This window comes from Pinus tabuliformis, chromosome 7, assembly GCF_031772625.1.
Source record: "Pinus tabuliformis cultivar Carrire ecotype Pingquan chromosome 7, CPIR1, whole genome shotgun sequence".
Taxonomy (NCBI): domain Eukaryota; kingdom Viridiplantae; phylum Streptophyta; class Pinopsida; order Pinales; family Pinaceae; genus Pinus; species Pinus tabuliformis.
This window is the reverse complement of record NC_142293.1, coordinates 1,696,284,802-1,696,296,288: the sequence shown is the minus strand read 5'-3', so window position 1 is coordinate 1,696,296,288 and position 11,487 is coordinate 1,696,284,802.

Sequence of the window (11,487 nt, the reverse complement as noted above, 5' to 3'; positions counted from 1 at the left end):
CATGATTTTAATTGCACTACAAAATTATTACGTAGCGCTATTGTGCTGTATAACAACCCCCCATTTCATAAAATTTTTTCTTTAAAAAATAATAATACGAAATGGGTCCCTTTTAAACATAGATGTGTGAATAAATTGGTATTAACTCATCATTAGAAAAACCCTCAGCAAAAGGTCCAATGGAAATGATATATTTTAAAAATAAACCTTTTTGAATAGAAATAAATTCAGTCTTGTAAATAATTATAAAGTTATTTATTATTGCGATAAAGCAATCGCAAGATCGCATATCGCAATAATAAGGAAAACATATATAAAAGACCTATTGACTCACTCCGATCTGAAAAGCGAATAACTATCGGATATCAGGAAAGGAGAATCACAAGTATAATAAAAGAACATCCCTTATTTCTTCGATGCGATATCGCTATCGGCAATCGGGGGTAGCGACCCAACTCATGTTTAAAACACATTCGAATCCTCTGATGCGATAAGGCATATTGCCATCAACGATCGGCGATTTTGCAATGGCATAAGTAGCATGACCCGAACCCATCCCCGATTGTGATGCATTAAATCAAGGCACGTGTCTCAAAACATGTTTAAAAGGCTTGCATGCATTATATCACCTTTTGGTGATCGAAAGATATTTTGGACTATTATTAAAGCCTTCCCGTTCACGTTACCAATCATTGATTTCGATTTACTTCTGATTATCCGCCAAAAAATCTAAGCCATGCTTGAATGGATCATTCATCATATAAACGATATGATGGGTATTTAAAAACTCCTTTACTATGATTGATAGGTTAAACGGCCAATTAATGAAGCAGTTATGCCAAATTTTCCTTTAGATTGTATCTGCGGCAGTTTCACTATAATCCTTTATTATCCACTAATCAATATAATTCTTTCATATTGGCTCATACTACCTATTCTTTGTGTCATGTTGGTTTCATTCGTTGCACAGAACTCTGCCGAAATAAGAAATTTTAAACAAATGGGAAAGAAATCCAAGAAATCCGTGGCAGCAGCGGCTCCTACAACAACAGTGCAGCCCACCAGTGATCCAGGACCAAGTAAAAAAGGTTTAATCTCAGACACTACGTGTCTTGGCCTTGGAAATACAAGTTGGCAAAGTATCTACAATTTAATTGAAGTAGAGGAACCTGAGGAAGTGTCGGAAGAAACTACTGCAGACTCAACTAATAAATCAGAAGCTTCCCTGAAAGATTTAGCCGACTCATATTTGCACAGGATAGCAGCACGGGAGAAAATTCTTCCATACACTGATGTAGTCAGATGGGTGGTTGAAGAAATTCTAGTTTCAAATAGAACGTTTTGCACAGTTGACAGAAGAATTTTTGGTTCATTTCAGTCTGATGACGTAAGGAAGATGTATCACTTGCCCGAACCTAAAAAGAAATACAACAAAGCCTTTCTGGAAAAATTCACAGAAGAGAATGAGATTGAATCGGCCCCAATTAAGCAATGGAGACAGAATCCTGCAAAGCACAAACATGAATCATCGGGTAAGTACTTTGTCGATTCGTTATCATCTCCTTATTGTTATGTTGGGGCAATGATGTATAGAATGTGGGGAATGCATGATTCTGCAAAGTTCACTATTGAAATGGTTACTTTAATGGAAGCGACAGTTAATAGTTATGTGATGGATTGGGCAAACATATTGTCCAATAAATTAGCCACTGCAAATCTTGACTTCAGATCAAATGCACGTAAAACCACCAAAACCATTCCCCCTTTTTATTACAGTGCTTATATTATCGATATTCTTTGTTTTAATTTTGAATATCCTGTACTCGGGTGGAGATGGACTGCAGAAGACCCTAAGCCAATCCACATTTATCATCAGATGTTATGGAAGGCACACTATAAAGACCACTTGTACCAAATCTATAATGGTTTCATGTTACCTATCTATTATGCCATTTTTGATAAGCTTACCCCAAGGATTTCCGAGGAAGCAGGGATTGACTTGACTACTGTAGGGAATTGGTTTGGGGAAGACAAGTTCACATATATAAGGGTTTATGGTAGCCTTGCAAGACCCCATGTCCTTCCTTTGTATGTACCTGATAAGCTGTTGGCTCGAGAGTTGGCCTACCAAATAACAACAGCAGGAACATCCAAAACTCTTAGGAATTCTAAAAAGCAGGCGTGGCCTACATTTCCTTTGAGGTGCGGTGTTTACACCCTACATGATTACAAACATGCGGAAAAGGAGGCAGGAAAAATAAACATGCTCAATCTTGTAACCATCCCTAACATGCAATACGATCCAAGAAATGTTGCTTATCATGTGCTTGAACAAGCCTAAATTACAAAGTTTGATCATGAAAAAATTGAATTTGACGACCTGTTTTCTTCAGCAGAATCAATATTTCAGGTAAAAACATTTGCCAAAATGAAATATAAAGATGAAGGGATGGTAGAATTCAATAGGCTCAGAGAACAGAGGTTGCAAACTCTGCCTCTGGACTTATTAACTACTACCCCAACAACCTAGTCAAGCGAGCCTGAACAACAAATTGTTGACAAATCTCCTGCCGTGGAGAAGATTCCCGAGAAAGGAAGAGATGGAACAGGAGATAGAGCAGGAGAAACAGAAGAAATAGGGCAGTGAACATATTGATATAGATACTCAGATTGACCCCAAACTCCTCAAAGAATGGCAACAATTTGACTCCATTATAAGCAATTCCGAGACTTCACAAGGGTTCAGCACACCTCAAGTAACAGTCGGTCAAGAGACAACGACAACTACGGTTCCAATTGAAGGGACCAATGGCCTATCCACCAGCAAAGATGTAGAAATAATTCCTAAGGATCCATCCGATCAGATTGTTTTGCAGATAGAAAACATCCCACCATTAGATGTCTTTTACAGTCCCAAACACAGGGCCGTACTGAAAAGACAAAAGAAAAGGAGAAGACTTGATCAAGCTTCCCTTTTACCAGCACAAACAGAGATGGCTAATGTGGTGTGGAAGGAGGAATTTAATCCTTCCGATGACCTTACAAAACTTTCTCAGTATGCCGGAGCCTATTCAACAGCCACTATGGATAAAGCCTCGGAAGTAAGCAATCTACTTAAGGAAAGAGACCAAACAATTGTTTCATTGCAGTCACAGGTGTCCGAAAGACAACAAAAAATAGAATAGTTAGAACAACAACTATCAACACAGCAGCAGATAAACAATCAATTAAATGAGCAACTGCTCAAGGAAAAGCAGAGGATAGACTTAAGCATAGTACAGAAACAAAAGGAATTATCTGAAGCATTGGCCAGGTTGAAGACAATGAATGAACAAATGAGTAAGACGAAAGATGAGCAAATCGATCAACTGTCACACCAAGTAGAAAAGTTAAAGAGTCTTCTGCAACTAGCAGATTTTAGGTCTGAAGCTCTCCAGATCAATAAAGCATTGATTACACAGCTAAAACTGCTATGTCATAACATTTCTCTAATTGACAAATCAATAGATGCCAGGCAGGATTTGGAATAGGCCGATGAAACTTTAACCAACTTTCTTGCTTGGCAAGACACCAGTGAAGCGAAAGCCGCGAATCTGCTTAAAATTCTCGAATCACACAAAGAAATCCTTTTCCTAGAATGACAGTCACAACTGATGAAGGCAGAAAGAGAAACCTCAAGATGTAGATTATCAACCAGTAATTTAATTGAGTTAATCAATAACACTCTTTATTTGTCTAACTTGATTTCACAATGCACTCCGGGTAAGCTGCCGTCAGCCAAAGCATTGGAACAAACATGCAATCAAGAATTGGAGAAGAATGAAAGATTAATCGCCGACATCCAAAGTTTAACTTGGGATACCTTTTGTTTTTTCTTAGTTAAACCATACAGTCAAAGGGCCGCACTCAAATGTTTAACCGATGCGATCAGTTACATGATTCCCAAAATCCATGATGCCACATACTCAACCCAACTGCATTCTCGTCTGAGTCGCCCTCCAGAATTGCAACTGATGCTTGCAATCTGCCAGCTCAAGCCAAAGGAAGATCATCTGAAACAATGAATCATGCTGCCGACTGTAAACAAGCCTATTTTGAGGAGATACTCATGATTTAGTTGTACCATCTAATAGCATTTTTATTTCGTAATTAGTTAGCCTAGTTAGTATTTATAGGCCCTTTCATGATTTTAGAAAGGGTCCTCAGTTTTTGTATAAACTAAAATCAGTAAGTCACACTATTGTGCTTTCGACATATTTTTTAAAGACTGGGCCAATATTCTGAATTTTAACGAAGAAAGCTTTGATGAGATGTGCACTATTGCCTTGTTGTGGAAGTGTTTCTTAGTTAGAAGAAGGAATTTGAATGCGATTTATATTAGGAGTGATCCAAATAACATATGGTACTATTATCTATGCTCTTGTTTCATTCTTTCATGTGAATCGGCATTTATTTAATCTTGCTATCATTGGATATATGTATGTGTTTTAACAACAATCCTGATACTTATCACTATTGAATGTCTAAGGAGTGTTATTCTTTCAATCATATTTATGTCTATGATATATATGAAGAATAGTGTAATAATGTTTTCATGATTACTTTGTTCAACTACTTGAACAAAGTAATTATCATATAAATAAATGTCTTTGTTTACCAATGGAGTCATCTATATGCCTGTTTGTAGATAAAGAACATCAAAATTTACACTAAAGCAGAAACTTCCCGGGATAGGATAGTTGTTCATAATTTTAATTTTTAGATTAAAATCATTCATCCATTATCATTATATTAGAGAAACAACTACTTATCCATCCTATTTATCCATCATTGGGAAACTAGTCCCATTATTTCCAGTTGGAGCCACCACACCAAATGGAAAAGGTGTTGCCTTTAAGGTCTGGACTGGGTGGTTTTCCCTGATGTTGTTGTAGCGATTTTCAAGGCATCGACATTTTTGGCGCTAGAAGGAGGGCCTGAACTATGAATGGCGAGCCAACCCAAACCTATAATCCATTATGAGAGTAAATCTCCCTCCACCTCACCTCGGACCTCCCATTTGCATGTTGGAATACCAGTATTCAAACGAGAAGAAGAGGAGTAAACCACAATTGCTCAAACCCATCATACTTCAGAACAATTAAGTCCTGGGTCCCCTGAAGTTCAGTCACTTATCCATAGACTTCAAGGCTTTTCGATATCACCACAGAAATCTGAGGTATCTCAAGGCAGTAAGACTTCGCAATTCAATCCACCTCACCCTCTCACCAAACTTCAAAGCGGAAAGCTCAGTATTAAACCTACTGAGTTGCCTTTATCCAAAAGGAAAAGGGCAAAAAAGAATATTGAATGATCTGACAGTGAGACTTTCTCATCATCATCCTCCATCTCATCTTCTCCAATGCGAAGTCAGCCATCCACCCCTCCACTACACATTGTTGTTCAACAGGGATCAGGAACTTCACCACCTCAAACCTTTATATCAATTCCTTCCCAAACATCTGTAATTCCATCGCCAATATCATCTACTATTAATTTGACAATGGCTCAGAATCCATGGAACAATCCTGGTGCGGCCACTGTGCCTGCACCATTGCATCCATTGCCAGCACATCCTGAAAAATGGTTGCCGAAATTTAATCCAGATGCAGGAATACAAGTCGACGAACATATCAACAATTTCATGTTATCAGTTAATTTAAAAGGAGTGACAGAGGAAGACATTGTTGTTAGGCTTTTCCCTTATACATTACAAGGATCAACTGGGTCTTGGTATTTTTCCCTGCCCTCTGGATCCATTACTAGTTGAAACATTTTCCAAGAATAGTTTCTGACTAAGTATGGCGATGACAAGTCTTTAGCAATGTTAATTAGTGATCTCTTGAATCTTAGGATAGAATCTAAAGAACCTAGAAAGGAGTTTAATTCACGATTTAATAAACTCATGAATAAGATTCCAACCGCGTCTAAACCAAGTGAGCAAATTAGAAGTTAATGGTATATAACATCCATACCTTCAAATATAGCTATTTTTGTAGATAGAGCTGCAAAACCAACTTTAGCTGAAAACATGAAAGAGGCGCTTGCTGTAGAGAAACACATTATTGCTTTAGAAAAGAAAGCCGCTCTTGAAGATAGAAAATCCAAAAAAGTTTCTTTTAAGGATGATTCAAAGAAGAAAACCCCTAAAGATCCATATGATATGGAGGGTCTACAAAAATTCCTCAAGACTATGTCAAATGAAATGGTTGAAATCAAAAAGCAAGTAGCTGAAAATTCAACAAAAAGGCCATTTAGAAATTTTAAGAAACCTGAATCAAAACCACCAAATACTATATCCAATGCAGAATTAGATCTTGAAGAGGGAGAAGAGGATGAAACAGTCTTTCCATCTGAGGAACCAAAAGAAGAGGAGACTGTTGAATTCCATGGGATGTGGGACTTTATTTTACCCAACTCCGATACAGAAAATGAACAAGAAGCTTTTCCTGTGACTACCAGAAGTAAGGGTACTTCTGAACTTGTTCAGGCAATTTCAAAGAAAAGGAATGAAAGTACCACTACTACTAAAGAAAAGGTTCCCACAAAGAAATCTGCAGCGATACCATCCCAAAATCAGCCATCATCTTCAAATTCACCTTCAACATCTAAGACATTATTAGTTACAGATTCTATGGATTACAATCTTATCGAAGATATGAAGAAGACAAAGACAAATATTACTATGCTTGAACTTAGCAAACTCAAACATCAACAAAAATTACTTCTTAAGGAGCTAAATGCTGTATCTTCTTCACCTCTTCCTAATGCTGTATTGTCTGAAGCTGCTAATGATTTAGGCCAACCACCTCCTAGTAGAGTGGAAGCTATTGATGCTATTTTAATTGGGGATAGATCAAATTCTCATACTCCTCCTTTCCTCTTGACCTTTGAGATCTATAATAGAAATCTACACAACTGTTTGATTGACTCAGGGGCTTCCTCTAATATAATGCCAGCTTCAGTTTGTTCAAAAATGAACATTGAACCCCAAAAGTCTGCAATTCATATTGTACAGTTGGATAGAACTAAGGTCCAGGTTTTAGGGGAAATCAACTCAGTAACTATCAGGTTATTAGATGATCCAAGGGTGGTTCAGAGAATTGATGTTTTAATCGCTGATATACCTGAATTCTATGGTTTGATTCTGAGTAGAGACTGGTCTGAGAAACTCCATGGTTATATTTCTACCGATTGGTCCCATATGTGGCTTCCTTATAAAGGAAAGCCAAATCAGATCAAGATCGATCGGGAGAAACACATGACCCATACTGTTACCGAATTCGAACAAGAAAATCAACCAATAGTGTTCAATAACAATATTTTGGGGAATTACTCATTCGAATAATTCTTTGGAAATTTCACTGCCCAACCATCTCCTTTCTCAGTTAAAAATTTCACATCTCAAATCGAAAACTTCTCACAAACAGATAGATCAAGATGTGTTAATATCGTTGAGGAAACTGTAAATAAAATTGTTGATAATTCTTTATTTTGGTCATTATACTTTGATGGGTCTAAATCTAGTGAAGGTTCAGGAGCAGGATGTATTTTAGTTAGTCTCGAGGGAGAAAAAACTATGTTATCATGCAGATTGGAATTTGAATGCACAAACAATACAGTCGAATATGAGGCCTTAGTTCAAGGACTCTACAAAGCAATTGGTCTTAAAGTTCAATATTTGAAAGTGTTTGGTGATTCAGAAATTGTTATAAAACAAGTTAGAAATACAATTCATTGCCTTTCTAGTCATCTCAAACACTATCAGTCTTTGGTGCAGGAACTCATATCTCAATTTTTAGCATTCAATATTTCTCCCATCCCTAGGTCCCAGAATGCAGCAACAGACCTGCTAGCTAATGTTGCTTCCAAACTCCTACCATCCAAAGATTACAACCCAGACAGATTTTCAGTAGAATTAATTTTTAGACCATCAATTCCCGATAACGTCACCAATTGGCGAGTGTTCAATCATGATGAAGACATTTTAAATTTCTTGACTTCAGACAAGTCCTACAATGATCAAATTATTGATGAAAGTGAGCATGACCTTCAAATGAAGGAAAAGCAAGAAGAAAACTCAATACCAAAACGAGTGGTCAAGCTTGAAGATCTTCATGATATTAAAGACAGGTTTAAACAGGTGACCAATTCAAAGCTCTAGAGTTCCACTTTAAGATTTGAATTGATAAACCTAGGTATTGAGGAAAACCCTCAAAACATCAATTTGGGATTAAGACTTTCTTCAGAAGAAAGAACGACATTCGTTAAATTGTTGCGGAAAAACAAATATATCTTCACTTGGAAATATGATGATTTGAAAACATACGATGCATCGATCATTCAACATACTATTCCAATGCTTCCCGAACAAAAGCCAGTGCAACAGAAGTTAAGGAAGATTCATCATAACCTAGAGAGTCAAATAAAGGCTGAACTAAATAAACTTTTGAAGGCTAAGATAACTTTTCCTGTCAGACATTCAAACTGGGTGTCCAATATGGTGCCAGTAAGAAAGAAAAATGGCGACATTAGGATTTGTATCGATTTTAGAAATCTTAACAAGGCAAGCCAAAAGGATAACTTCCCTTTACCTACCAGGGAGCAGACACTCCATTCGGTAGCCGGTTCCGAGTTAATGTCCTTTTTAGATGGTTTTTCAGGATATAACCAAATTTTGGTCCATCCTAATGACAAACTTAAAACTACCTTCAGAACTAAGTGGGGAACTTATGATTACCAAAAAATGCCTTTTGGACTTATTAATGCTGGAGCTACATTCCAGAGAGCAATGGATATAGCATTCAAAGGATTAATTAGTAAACCAGTAGTTGTCTATTTAGATGATATTACTATATTTTCCAAGAAAAGATCCAATCATTTACATGATTTAAAACAAATCTTTGAATGCTGCAAAAGGTATGGTATTTCGCTTAATCCAAAGAAGTTATTTTTTGCTCTTAATCAAGGAAAGCTTTTGGGCTTCATTGTTTCAAAGGATGGTATTGATATTGATCCAGATAAAATTAAAGAGATTTCTGATATTCCTTTCCCTCATAATAAAAAATCCATGCAATCATTTTTGGGTCAAATTAACTTTGTCAGAAGATTTGTTCCAGATTTTTCCCAGATAATTTACCATTGCAAACGATGATTAAGAAAAATTCAGTGTTTAAATGGGGACCTGCAGAAAAAGAGGCATTTGATTCTATCAAACAATCAATCATTAATGCCCCTGCTTTAAGCACTCCCAATTTTTCAAGTCATTTCATGTTGTATACCCTCGCATCCGCTTTGTCTTATGCAGCAGTACTGACTCAGATTAATGATGAAAACTTGGAATCACCAATCTCATTTTACATCTCAAAGCTTCAAGGTGCTAAACTTAATTACTCGGAAATAGAAAAACAAGCCTTTTCTGTGTACAAAGCCATTAAACACTACAAACCCTTTCTCTTAAAAGCTCACACAAAAGTTATAGTTCCTTTTTCAACAGTAAGACAATTACTAGTCCAAAGGAATTAGGAGAAAAGAGAGCAAATTGGGTCACAACATTACAAGAATAAGACTTAGAAATCAAGACAACAAAGGTTGTCAAAGGCCAAGGTTTTTGCAGGTTGTTAGCAGGAGCATCCAATATTCAAGAACCTGAAGGTACATAAGATATTGAAGTAATCAATCAGATAAGTATCATAGATCCTAAATCACAATATGCAGATCTGATTTTCTATTTAAAAAATGGATACGCTCCTTATAATCTTTCCTATAAAAACAAACACGCCATTAGATTGAAAGCGAAAACTTCATAATGGTAGATGATGTATTGTTTAGGCGAAATTATGATTCAATTCTATTATGATGCTTAGAAAAACCTGAAGCACAAAAGGTTTTGCAGGAGCTACATGATGGACCAGAAGGAGGGCATTTTGGAGCTGATACAACAACTCACAAAATCATTCATGCTGGATATTATTGGCCCACCTTGTTCAGAGATACTCATGAATATGTAAGGAAATGCCAAAGTTGTCAAACCTCCAGTGGAAGACAAAGGAAGCCAACTTTCCCTTTGCAACCAGTGAACATTGAACAACCTTTTGAGCAATGGGGATTGGACATCATTGGGGAAATCACTCCACATTCATCCAAACAACATATCTATATCCTTACCACTACTGATTACTTTACTAAGTGGGTTGAAGCAATTCCTTTGAAGACAACAAACTCTGAGGCAATTATGGAATTCATAGATCAATTCATTATTACCAGGTTTGGTGTCCCAAACGCTCTTGTTTTTGATAATGCATCTTATTTCTCTGGAAATTCTATATTTGAGTTTGCTATCAAAAGGGGATTTAAATTGAAGTATTCTGCAAATTACTACCCCCAGGGTAATGGTTTAGCAGAATCCACCAATAAAAATCTTATTAAAATTATTAAGAGAACTATTGAGCAGAATCATAAAAACTGGCATAAATCTTTGATATTTGCACTATGGGCTGACAGAATAACACAGAAGGCCTCCATAGGCACTTCTCCATTTAATCTAGTATATGGAAAGGAAGCTGTCATACCAGCAAATTTAGTACTTTCATCCTTAGCTTTAGTGCAGTTTATTGAAGAAAGTCCCTCATCTTCTATTCAACTAAGACATGATCAAATTTTGAAACTAGAAGAAGAAAGGGAAAAAGCCAGAATTATACACCTAAAACATTAGCAAATTATCAAGTCATCTTTTGATACAACTTCAACCAGTTCAAAGAAATTACAAGTTGGTGATCTAGTTTTGAAATGGGACAAAGCCCATGAAGATAAAGGAAAACATACTAAGTTCCAGAAACTATGACTTGGACCATTTCAAATCAACGAGAAGATAGGCCCTTCTACTTTCATATTGTAATATTTATCAGGAAAGATAGATTCTCTTCTTGTTAACGGCCTTATCTTGAAAAAATTCTTCAATTGAGGAGGTAACCCCTTTTCCCTTTGTAAATATTAAATTTTCAACAAATTTGTGTACATAGTTTATTTGTTAGAATTTTAGGAAAATAAAGTTGTATGAAGCCTTCCATTGGTTTTTACTATATTGAAAAGTTACTCAAAAGAAATAATTTTGATATTTACTTTTGAGAAATGGAAGCCTTAAAGAAAATAAAATTTCTAGAAAATTAGGTATATTTAGATTCTGAAATCCCATCTTAGTTTTGTGAAATCTTCTCAAGACTTAGAAGAATTGTAAATCATTTTAATGTTTTCAACTAGCCTAAAAACAGTTATCAATACAAAACAGAAACTAATTCAATCTCAGCATCTTCAACTCCCACCCTGTCATCCATGTTCTCTTAAGGAGAAAATTGCTCATCCTATTGATCAAAGTTTATAATTACTTAGAGTGTAATTCTAAAATATATTTGATATAAAAGATAAGAGGTCTTATTACAAGCCTGCTTA